Below are 12,257 nucleotides of genomic sequence, written 5' to 3'. Positions count from 1 at the left end.
AACATAACACAATCGAACATAAATTTTAAGATTGGTTCGATTCGATTCTTATCTGTTTACAAATTATGTTGTTGAACACGTGGAGTGTAGTAGAATCTGTAATGAACAATATGGCTATAAATTTACTGGGACAAGAAATTGAATTAACTGAAAATATGCCACTCGTCGTTTTGTCTTCCACTGACATTACATCTTACATAAAAGGGTACCATGTTTACAAAAGTTTATGGACACCAGTCCAACAAGAAAAACTACAAGGAGAAATGGAACCTCACAACCCTGTCGACAAATACGCTGTAGCCGTTAAAAAAGATGGGAAACTAGTCGGACATTTGCCGTTAGGAGAAAATGGAAAGTTTGCTAAAACCATATTTTATTTTCTCCGTGCTGATCAATTTGGGAGATGTGATATAAACGTTACTGGAAAGGCAGTTAATCTTGGAGATGGTGATGGAATGCAGGTCCCCTGTGTTCTAAGCTTATCCGGGCAAAAGTCAATGGTAGAGATTTTGAAAAAACAGAAGCTGTAATTTTAGTGTTTGATATGTAATCACGTTGTTTTTATACACGAAATGAAAATTATAACTATGTTATTTACCTTTTTTTCCATTTGTCCAGCCAACCATCGGAAGCCTTGAAACTTGAACAATCAAAGTTTTTAGCAAAACTGAGTGCCTTTTCTTTTATCAAATTGCCATCGATCGGAATGTTTTGGCTTCTTTGAACAGTAAACCATTTAAAAACAGCCTTGTCTATCTGCTCATAATCACAGCCTCGAACCTTTTTCGAACCAGACGCGGTTTTTTGTTCTTCCAAGCTTTGTAGGATCTTATATTTTTTTTTCATCCAAGTTGAAATTGTATTTTTGGGGATCCCGTATTTTTCTGCTGCCTCCTTGTTTGACATTCCTTTCTCGATTTCCCGAATTATTTGACATTTTTGAATTAAAGAAACGTTATTGAGTTTTCTTTTTAAAGCCGACATCTTCACCTCAAGAAGGTTTCTGGTTCAAAACACTGTAAACAATGTTTTGTGAGTGACTTTAGAATTCGAACGTCTAACATTTTCGTTCGAAAATGGAACATTTTAATTCGATTTTTAGTGAATAGGTTCTTAAATCCGGAAAAGTTCGAGATAGAGAGAGAAACAGTCAGACGGGACCGAGATTTTGGTTCGAGATAGAGAGGTATTCGAGATAGAGAGGTTCGAGATAAAGAGAGGAAAATAGCTTAGAGCCTACACAAATGTCCAAGGGACCGAGACTTTGGTTCGAGATAGAGAGATGTTCGAGATAGAGGGTAGTCGAGATAGAGAGAGTCAACTGTATTGTACTTTTCCCTGACCGTGCACAACTTAATATTTCACATTGCGCATATTAAGCAAAGTTTCATAAGAAATTCAGAATACTACATCATTAAATCCATTATTCTTATGCTATAATTTTTTTTTACCAAATAAAATGCTTTCGGGTATTATGAGAAGGTTATGCCTTATTAATTTTACAAAAATATTAAAACCAAAATGCAGCTATTCTCGCACAATCACGAAAAATGTCTTAGCAAAAAAATTTTTGTCGACTTTTACTTGACTCGTCGTCAAAGGGGAATCAAACCCCGGTACCCCGCACAAAATGCGTTAACCAGTGTAAGCTAAGGCGCCAATAACTACCAAGATACTACTACTACTACTGAGGAGGCCAATTTTATTTTAAATTGTTCGGAACAGGTGTTCATGGGGTACGCTAGACAGTTGTGGCATCAGAAAATCTACGAATCTCCAGTCTTCTGTTAACCATCATTGAAGCACCCTTGGTGAATCCACAATGGGGCAAAATTTCTGGAAGTCAATACCTGTTTTTTAGACCTTGTCCCTAGGTTAGAAAGTAACGCTCAATAATAAGCCAATTTGAAAAGGAAACTTTTCAGCATGCAGTGAAGAATGTGTCAGCCGTTACGGAAAAAGCAATTTTGCTACCCAATAATACACTCCTCAAATACGGGGTCCAACAGGGAAGATGGGCCCTCAAAAAAAAGGTAGGAATGGTCGTCACAACACTATGCAGTACGCAGCTTTCGATAATTTAATATTTAGCTATCTTTTTTTTTTCAAGAACTTAAAACTACAAATTTTCTTTCTTCAGTTGTGAAACTATATAAATTCGATTCGAATTCGATTCCATGTCTCCGAAGAACTGAAGAACTGAATCAAGTACTTGAATGAAACACTAATTCGAGGATAAATCGGATTATAGTACCGTTTTCGCTTCAAAGACCTTTTTACTACCGTGGTTTAAAAGTGCGATGCTAAATTTAGTTTTTCGCGCGCTGCGCCCCCACAACGATCATGTTACATATGAGAAACAGAAAACATGACAAGCTCTTATCCTTATTTCCGCGATGCTTTACACACGAGGCAGTCGAAAGATGAGTTTCACCCCCTGGCCAACCTCGTCTTAAAACTGTGTTCCCCTCTTTCTCCCTTGCATTTAAACCTGGGAACGAGATTGAATAATAATGTTATGATTGGTGCGCCATGATGCACAATTAGCTAACGCGCTGCTTGAGCGATTGTTCAAAATTCTGCACTTTATTTATGGCCCAATAACTGGACTGTTCTTACCAAAGATTAAACTTCTTAACTTAGTGAGTTGAGGTCCACCCATACACAACACAACATGGCTGTAAAGATATTTATAACTTATTGGTAAGAAAAACTTCCCAATTATAGCTACTTATAACTTTTTCTCCTAGGGCTTTAGCTAGCACTTAATCAAAGTTGTTTTTTGTACAAAAGCTTTAGAATACATGATAATTTTAGCTTTTAATATAGTTTGGCTGACTAAAATTTCTCTTTCTATCTCAGTGACACTAATACTAATAACAGAGAAGTTATGAGAGAAACGATTTTTTGCCTTTTGAAGCAGGCATATATAGCTAGGGTCAATCACCAAAGGTGTCTGGAATAAAGGTCCTCGAAATTGTTTCAAATTTACACCATTTGGTCACTTCCATGAGTTAAGCACATTCTGGAAATTTCAGTTTGATATCTTTTGCAGATCCACATTGCAGTTTCTTTTTCTTGGTGATTTCATTACATTGCAGATTCTATTTTTGGTGACTTTATTGTGTTACAGAATCTATTTTCATTGATTTGATTCCATTACAGATTCTATCTGATGATTTCATTACATTGCAGATTCTAATGTTTTTAGTTTCTTAGTATTACAGATTAGAGTTGTTTTTTTTTTAAAGTATTGCAGATTCGTTTCAAGCATTACAGATTTTTGGTTATAAATTTGTAAATTTAATTAAATAATGCAAAGCTGCAAATTTGGGACAATTTTACAGTCTGGTTGTGTAAGCAGAAAAAAGTGTTACTGATAAAGAAGACTTAACCCTTGCTGACGCAGAGATTCTATAAATTTGTTCTTGCATTAAAAATTTTACTGATATCTCTCATCATTATTTAAATCAATATTAAGGTATTTAGTAACAACTTCAAAATGCGTTCCAATCCTTTCAAAGTCCATAAAAAAAGTGTAAAAACTGATCCACATACCATGCCTTTAAATGAATACATAGACATTGAGAGATACCAGCAGGAAAAGAAATAACACATGTGTCTTGTAATATAGTTAAATACAAAGAGGCTATATACACTTCACGCAGTGCCTTATATATACAAATATAGAACAGTCTGTATATATGTAGTCTCCAACCCTACATTACTCCCCTTTTTTATTTCAAAGACTGACTCTTCGTATTCTGTTAGCTTAGATGACTTCGTTCTTTCACATGTAGATCTTGTTCCATTGCAATTTCTTGACTCCACAGTTTGCATACTTTCATCTTCACTGGTTACTGCGTCTTTGTACGTTCTCTTTCATAGGTTAATGGTTGTATATTGCAGTCTGCTACAGATGTTGATTTCGTAAAAAAATTACGGACTCCTTTGTTTTCCTGGGTGATTGGCAATTTTCGTAAAGAAGGTGCTATGCCGTGTGATGACATGTCCATCCCACTTTGATAACGCAATGTGGGATTCCACAGTAGGGCGTATCACTCTTCTTTTGTTGCTCTTGGTGATACATAACCCAATCACCCAATGGCTTGCTCTCTGCAACATATGCTTTTCGGTCTGCATATTCTGTTATCAAGGTTTGTCTTGCTTCCTGCTTGACTGACATTTTAGTGTGGAACTTTAGCCTTTCAGCGCGGCATGCAGCAGGCAACCGGGTTCTGTATTGTCTGCCATTGAATAAAACCTCTGCTGGACTACAACTTGTCACTGTATGTGGAGTGCCCTTGTATGCCTGTAGTAAGTGCTGTAATTCGTGTCTCCAGTTCAGGTGTTCCTGCAAAGACGTTTGCAAGAGGTTCTTGAGAATCTTGTGCATAAAGTTCTCTACCATGCCATTCGTCCATGGTGCTAAGGGTATTTTCGGACCATGCTTGAATCTCATGTATTTGGCACAGTTTGCAAATGTTGTGCTACTATAAGATGGGCTGTTATCTGACCCTAGATATTTCAGAATTCCAAAAAGTGAAAAAAATGCGATCAATGGCGCAGTACTGATTGTGGTAGTAAAGTACTGATTGTGGTAGTGAAGAAGCTTTCATTGGTTCTTGTTGCTTCATATCCGTTGCAGCTTGACACGGGTTGCAAAATGCTACAGATGCCATGGCATCTATTCCTGGAAACCACATAGTGCTTCTGATGAGTTGTTTGCATTTCACTATGCCTTGATGGCCTTCGTGCGCTAGTTGTACAGTTTTCTGTCGTTGCTGTGACGGTATAATGATACTGTCTCCTTGCAATATAATACCTGAATCGTCCACACTGATTCTTTAAAGATGGCTTCGTAGGGTTGTAGCTCTTTTTGCCTCTTGTCAATGTATCCTTGTCGTACAGCAATGACAAGAGATTGAAGCGTAGGATCTTCCAACATTGCCTGTACAATCATATTAGTGGTAATAGCTGAATCACTTCTCATGACAGCATTTGTGACTAAGTATAAAGGAAATTCACTTTCTTGTTGGGATGGAGCCTGCTTTTGCTCTGGATGACGAGAAAGATAATCAGATGGGTTAATTGAACCAGGTTCATGTATTAGCTGGAAATAGTAGCCTTGTAGTTTTAGTTATGCCTCAGAAATTTTTTAAGAAAGCTTTTCAGTGAGAAGATTTGTGATGATAATACGAGCTCTGAAAAAGAGGCTCATATGTCAGTTGAAACAGCTACAGAATTAGTTAATTAATCTTTGGAAATGTTTGACTCCACTAAGATCTATCAAAAGAGACAGAGTAATTACTCAAGGCAGAAGAATAGCAAACTTGGTTGCCAAAAAATTAAACAATGCTTTTGCTATTGCATTAAAAGAACCTAAACTTGCTTCCTCTTCTTGCCATAAATCAAACTGTAGCAATTGTGATAGAGTTACGAATGCTATCAGAGAAAAAATTCAAAAGAGTGAGTGCAGAGAGAACACAATTAAGCTGTTAACTTCGGTTTCTTCAATGTTACAGACTACTGAGTGAAGCGACCAAAAAAACTGATAATCTTTTTTTACGAAAATGATAAAGTTGGCCGTTTATGTCCTAGGAAAAAGGACTGTGTCACAGTCAAGTTACATGATGGTGCTAGACAAAAAATTTAAAAGGTGTTTGTTACTTTCAAATATTCATTTCTTTCAAATATTTAAGTTTTTTGTCATTTTAAATCAAAGTAACCAAGCATTAATATTGGTTTTTCAAAAAAAAAACTATTCATTTATAATACAAGATGCAGCACAAGGGTTCCATTGAAATAATAGCCCAGCTGCCATACATCAATTTGTAATTTATTACATTGATTCGAAAACAAACCAGCTGTGTAGTCACTGTTATGCTTGTATAATTGATCATGAGATCCATGATATAGTAGCAGTGTTTTCTTTTTTTATAAGCCTTAAAATGCTAATTATTTCATCAATGTTGGTATACAAAAAGTGTATTACTTTAGTGATGGCTCCGCAGCCCAGTATAAGAATTACAAAAATTTAACTAATCTTCTTTTTATGAAGAATATTTTATGTTAAAAGCAGAGTAGTATTTTTGACTTTTGTAAGAGTTTCTCGGACTAGTATTTCTCAGATATCAATATTGATGATAATTATCGGGACTTCTGACAATGAAATGGTTATTTAGGGTATAACCATTTCATTGTCAATCTAATCTGATATTTGGCAAATTCTAATGAGGATCACCTAATTTCTTTATAAAAAGGATGGGCGGACCCGTGGATTTTTCCACAGGCTAACGACTAGTTTATTATTATTATTTTTATTATTATTGTAACTTTGCTTCTATAGTATATCCACACCTTTCTTAGTTTCTTTTAATTTCTATTATATGTGTGTTATTAAAGATGATGATCTTGACATTTTGTTGGTTTGATTTTTGTAATAATTAAAGACAGCTTTTTTCTAGCAAATTTACTTTCATGGAAACACTATTCAGGCCTTAAACATTGTTGAGTCTTAATTGATTTCCCTACATTAATATGGACTTTTTCGCAAGTGGAGCAGACACGACCTTTTTCAAAGATAATGCATGAGATTGTGTTATGCATTACAAAATTCCATATATAATATGTGAGTACAGAAAACACAGGGCTACATGGAAAAACATTGGCTAATAATTGCCTTAATTGGTATTGTTTAGAAATATGAAAAATATGGAATGAATTAAAATTAATTTTATAGCTGTTTTCTTCTATTTTTAAGAATAATTTTCAAAGAATTTTTGGCATAACTTTTATTGTTTCTCTGGATTTCCTTGGTCACGGTGGTCTCTTGTTTGCATTTTTTGTCCCTGTGTCTCATGTTTGTCTATTGCACATTAATCACTGTAGACTGGGCATCCCTAATCTAGCACTATGGTCGGAAAAGTATACAGTCTAGAATGTTTTTTAAACGGGCAGCTTTTACCCAGGTCTCCAATTGTGAATTAGAAGACTTGGGACAAGCTTATAGCATGTTTTGTCTCGTTATCGTATATTTTATTTAAAATTATTAAAATTGTAATTACTTGTAAAAAACACAAAAATTGCCAATTATTGTTCCTGTTAGTAGATTATAAAATCATTTTTGTTTAATATTCACCATGAAATTAGGATTAATATTTTAGGTTGTATTCTAATAGCATAGTTGTCTGCGACATCCTTTGCAGGACCTAAATTGATACCAGTACCAGTATAAACTGAAGAGTCTATTCTTGATGAATAATTGTAGGTCCTTTCTGTGTTCTTTCTTACAACAAAAGGTTTGTTCTTATTCTATAATAATTATGTGTGGCTTTAATAATATTCTGTCAACATCAAGCAGAAGCTTGTTTGTACTGTTTGATCGTTTTAAGAAACTGATCCAGTGCTTCAGTAAAATAGTTGGATTTCTTCAGCTCTATTTCCTGTTACATATTCTTTTATTACAATGCTAAAAAACAAAGTTGTTATTGTTTTTTAATTTTGTACTAATGCAGGCTATATGGAAGCAAACCTTGTATGTAGACTTACTTCCTTGCCAGGTTGTAAGAAATCTTTCTTCATGTCAATAACTTTCTGATTTCAAAATGACTAGGTTAGCCTTTCTTACGGGAATTAGACCAATTTAATTTCCAGGTGATCTCTGGTTATATGCCTGAAAAAGGTAATTTTAGTATTATTGTGCATTCACATTGTTGCAATGACATCTAGCTAGGCTTACTTACTGCATTTTTAAGAAATTCTATAATAGTTTTCTTCTTTTTAGTGGAGCTTGAGGCTACAAGAGTAGGGTAAGTAAAACTAATTTTTTTTTTTTTGTAAAAAAAAAACAAGTTGGTATATATTCGGCAACCTTAGAGGTCGTCTAGATCACTACCGATTGCTTAAAAGTTGCTAAACTTTTTTCACATTGTTCCACTTTTTTTCTTGACACTCCTGCGTTCTTTTTAATCAAATTCTTTTAAACGTTCTTTGTGTTTTATTGAAAAAGTATTTTGTTTTCCGATTTTCAAAGTGTAAACACGAGTTATCACATCTTTTAGCCCTAGTCGCATGCTCTGCCCTAGCAACTCAGTTGTTTATAAAAATCTGTAATTCATGATGTTTGTGAATTTGTTTGTTTTTTGTACCAGTTGGGATAATATTTACATTATTTGTAGTACGAACGACTCAAGAATGAACTGTTGGAAAGTTTTCCAAGTGGTTCTCTAGAGTTCGTAAGTGATTTAGTAATATTTTAACCTTCTGATATATTTACTTGTTTTGCTATTTTTAACTTATCACTGCAGCTAATAGGCTGGAGGAAAATTATAGAATTTTAATGAAAAGAGTGGTTAACATCAATTTTCCAATGTTTACGACTTTATTGAGGTTTTACAATTTTTTAAAAGTTTTTTCATTTGGACATTACTGAAAAGTATTTCCAAGTACTTGTGTAATGTTATATTGATATATAAAATATTTTTTATGCTTCGTTCACAAAAGTTTAATAATGTGGAAAGACTTGCTGGTTTACAATAAAATATGAAAAAATTGCAATGCATTCAAGCTGTTTCGAAGATGGACCAGTTGTTTAAATATTGGTGCTTGCATATAAGAAGGGTTGCTTGAATAAAAGTTTTGACTAATTGAGGGATTTTAAAGTTTTTTTTACTTGCAAATGTCTGTTTTACTGTTTCTAATGTCAAAGTAGAATTTTTAAATGGAATACTGAACTTCGGAATTTGTCAGTTAAATTTTGCTTATAATCCAAGTATTAAAAAGTACCAAAAATAACAAGTTGAAAATATATGATATTTTTAGGATTTTTACTCTACTCCTAACGTCACAGGCTACTTTGAGGTTGAAGTAAATGGAAAACTCGTACACTCCAAAAAGGTATACTTTTTTTTATCTTTGTTATAGAAATATTTTTAGTAACTTTTTTTATTCAATCTATGGAGCTTGCGTTTCAATTTTTATACTACAAGGCTGAGCTCTTCTTGACTCCACACCATATTTGACACTTATTCTTATGTAGAATGGCGATGGTTATGTAAACTCAGAAGCAAAGGTTGAAAAGATTGTCGCTGCCATAAAGGCGACCATGTAAATGGCAGGTATGAATACTCTTTAAAATGGCTTTAGTAATTTTGCAGTAATTTCAGTTGCGTAAGATTAATGACCACCCACCCCCCTCTCTCTCTCCCTTTTCTCGCTTCTTTAGCCAGAATGTGTTTGATTGCCTTACTCAATTAGATGTCTAAATGTTGTGTTTTTGGATTTTACAATTTTAGGGAACAAAGAAGCATAATATGTCAACGTGAAAAATTTTAGTGCTTTTACAGCCAGTACATTTGTTAAAATTGGACCAAAACTCTGTTAAAATGTGCCTGTCAGTATTATAGCCCTTTCCAAACCCGTACCTAAGTAGTTTCACCGATTGGAATCTCCTTTAAATGATTAAAAATCCCCCCGTTTTTTTTGTAGCGGTATTGCATTATTTTGTATTATACTTTAAGTTGTGCGTCCAAAATTAGTGTTTCCATATGGAAAACAGTAACAATGCTCAAGGCTGTTTTTTTTAAGGCTTATGACCGCAGCATTTAAACAGTGGCACTCAATATGCTCAATTTTTATTTTATTAAAGATGACAATGATTTTGTTTGTTATAAAAAGTTTTTAATATGCATTCCAAAATGTGAGAGCTGTTACCTATAAAGCTTGGTTTTCACTGGCGACTAACGTAAAGTAAGGTAAAATAATTTTACCAACACGTGCATGACATTTTTGAAAAAGAAATGTTGTTTTTGGTAAAAATATGACGAAAATGGAAGTAATATTTAAGTCAAAATAGTTACTACTCTATAGAAACATGCATAGTTATTTTTGACTATCGTACATCGTTTTCGAGTGTTTCTTAGCGCAAAATTTCCGTAAACCTCAGCATAATATAGCCGTACAAAACAAACGTTCTCACCTTTAGTCCAGATAAGAATCATTTTCAAAAAAGTGAAATAAGGAGAGTACTATTCCTTTTACTAAATTCTGGTTAGAAATGACGTAAAAGTCATGATTTATTTAAATCAATAAAAAAAGAAACGATCTACGAAATTTTTTTTTTCTAAACCGTAAAGTATTTTTAAAATGTTTTATCTCAAATTCTTGCACTGCATGCTTTCCAACTCAAATTTGCATAAAAATATCGGTACTCCTTTGCTGTTGTATTATTTTAATGAAATTTCAAGTCCACGTTATTTCATGAATTAAGAAGAAGGTTAGTTTGAAATAAGACAAATTAAACATGTTTCCATTGTTTCCAAACATAAAGTGAGAAAAAATGTTCAAAAATTAATTTGTGTTATTTCACGTTAGTCACTAGTGGAAACCAAGCTTAACGCGTCAATAAAAAGGTGGCCTTATTTTCGCACTTGTGTCAACAAAAAGTATTACGTGAATTTTTGATTTTCTTTCGAAATAATTGTTTATCCTGAGACGTATTTTAAAAAATACAAGTATTAAGCTTCACCTAATTCAGTTTCTTACTTCTTTAGGAATTTTAAACGAAAATTTCACAATCCATTTTCTGGTAAACGATTGGATGACGAATGTTACGAAAAAGTTGCACATTTAACTACGTAACCTTCTGATGTTATATAAATCGTTTTACGAAAGATGGTATTGTAAAAAATTTCGTTTGACATTTTATTGTGTTATTTATTTATTTATTTTTAAACCCCTTATAAACACGAAGAGTGAGAAGGTGCAACAATACTAATAATCATATTATCTTTGTCTCGTGAATTTAGGGCTTAAATTGCTCTTTGTATTGCGCATTTTTCTGAGTACGCATTTATGATAATTTAATTGTCAACATGCCTTTCATTTCCTTTCTTGCAACAGTTTTTTTTCAACAGTTTTAATTCTTTTGCTATCATTTGCACGTTCAGTTTTTGTAATTTTTTTTTTATATATTTCATCATTAAAGATATTATTATAGTTTGTCTGTTTCTCATTCATATTGTTGTTGGTTTATCATTTCTTGAACATAATTTAGCCGGTCACTGAAGTAAACTAATCAAACATTAGTCAAGAAATGATAAACCTTCAACAATAATATATATTTCCATATGCGCGAAGCGAGGATGATTTGAAATACCCTTGGCGGTTAAAACTTTATTTAGTAGTCACGAGGAGTAATCATATTTCAATAGAAAAAAGTTAGCCCCTATTAAAGGAGAATATGGAATTTGATCATTTTTTGCGAAAAAGACTCGGTCGAGCACCTCACGCACTGATTCTTTTGAAATTAAAAACAATAGAAAATTCAATACATTTAAAGCGTGCAGAAATGAAGTTGTTTCCCCTTCCGAATTATTTCCTCCAAGGTCTAACTAGCCCTGTGCGGGTTAATATTTTGTTGACTTTAGGCAATCCACAACTGGATCTTGATATGCTTTCAAAATGTTCAAAGTAGGTTGTCACCGTGTGGTAGAGCAAAAAACTATTATTGACTGTATTATTTTGAAGTTTCAACATGCCGTGTAACCCAGGCTATGGAGCTAGTTGAAGTAATCTTAATATTTGTGCAGAACAATACACCTTGGTTTTGTGCAGGGCATGTTTTCATAGCTAGCCAGCTCATGACTAGCTATATCAAATTAGTGTAGTGATTAGCTAGTAGCTATAGCTTAAAATATCGGTACAGTTTAACTGTTTTTGGTCCGATATCGTCGAAACATAAATAAAATGTTGAAAAGTCGCGACCCAAACTTTATGTCGTCAGTCAGAAAATGGCAAACGTGTAATTTCTTAAGAACCGCTTTGTACATTTGTAGCGCATGGCAATATCGTAGCAAATGCAATGTTGGATATGTTTCCTTACATGTGGTACAGTATCCTGTTTCAGCGGGTCGGTAAAATCTTTGGGTTTCTGTTTTTTCTGCCAACAACCAATTTTCGTATTCCTTTTGACAGAAACCACAAATATTTCGTGTTAGAGTTCAATCCGACCATAGAGATATAATAAAAGAGACAATAATATCTCAGAGAGTTGGAAGAACTAGACCGACTAAATATTATATGGTCGTTAAAATATTATATGGTCGTTGTCTCCCGATACCCTGATTTTTTTTTATTATTAATTTTTTTTCGACGATGTTTTATTTTAATAAAAGTTTATTTTTTTCTCATAATTTTTTTGTTTTTTCAACCAAACATATCAGATATGAAATGTTGGTTTATTCGAAGCAAGGCGT

At 33.5% G+C, this 12,257-nt stretch overlaps 1 long non-coding RNA gene across 1 annotated transcript; it reads left to right on the top strand.

Moving 5' to 3' along the window:
* Positions 1-2,529: 2,529 nt before the first annotated feature.
* LOC130657064 (uncharacterized) lies at positions 2,530-10,990 on the top strand. The gene is made up of 6 exons (XR_008985057.1): positions 2,530-2,703; positions 7,787-7,811; positions 8,181-8,237; positions 8,824-8,898; positions 9,041-9,119; positions 10,554-10,990. It is a non-coding gene; the product is annotated as an uncharacterized LOC130657064 (long non-coding RNA).
* Positions 10,991-12,257: the final 1,267 nt, after the last annotated feature.

Source organism: Hydractinia symbiolongicarpus, chromosome 9, assembly GCF_029227915.1.
Source record: "Hydractinia symbiolongicarpus strain clone_291-10 chromosome 9, HSymV2.1, whole genome shotgun sequence".
Lineage (NCBI taxonomy): Eukaryota > Metazoa > Cnidaria > Hydrozoa > Anthoathecata > Hydractiniidae > Hydractinia > Hydractinia symbiolongicarpus.
The sequence above is the reverse complement of the archived record's forward strand: the minus strand, read 5'-3'. Positions and strand labels throughout refer to the sequence as shown.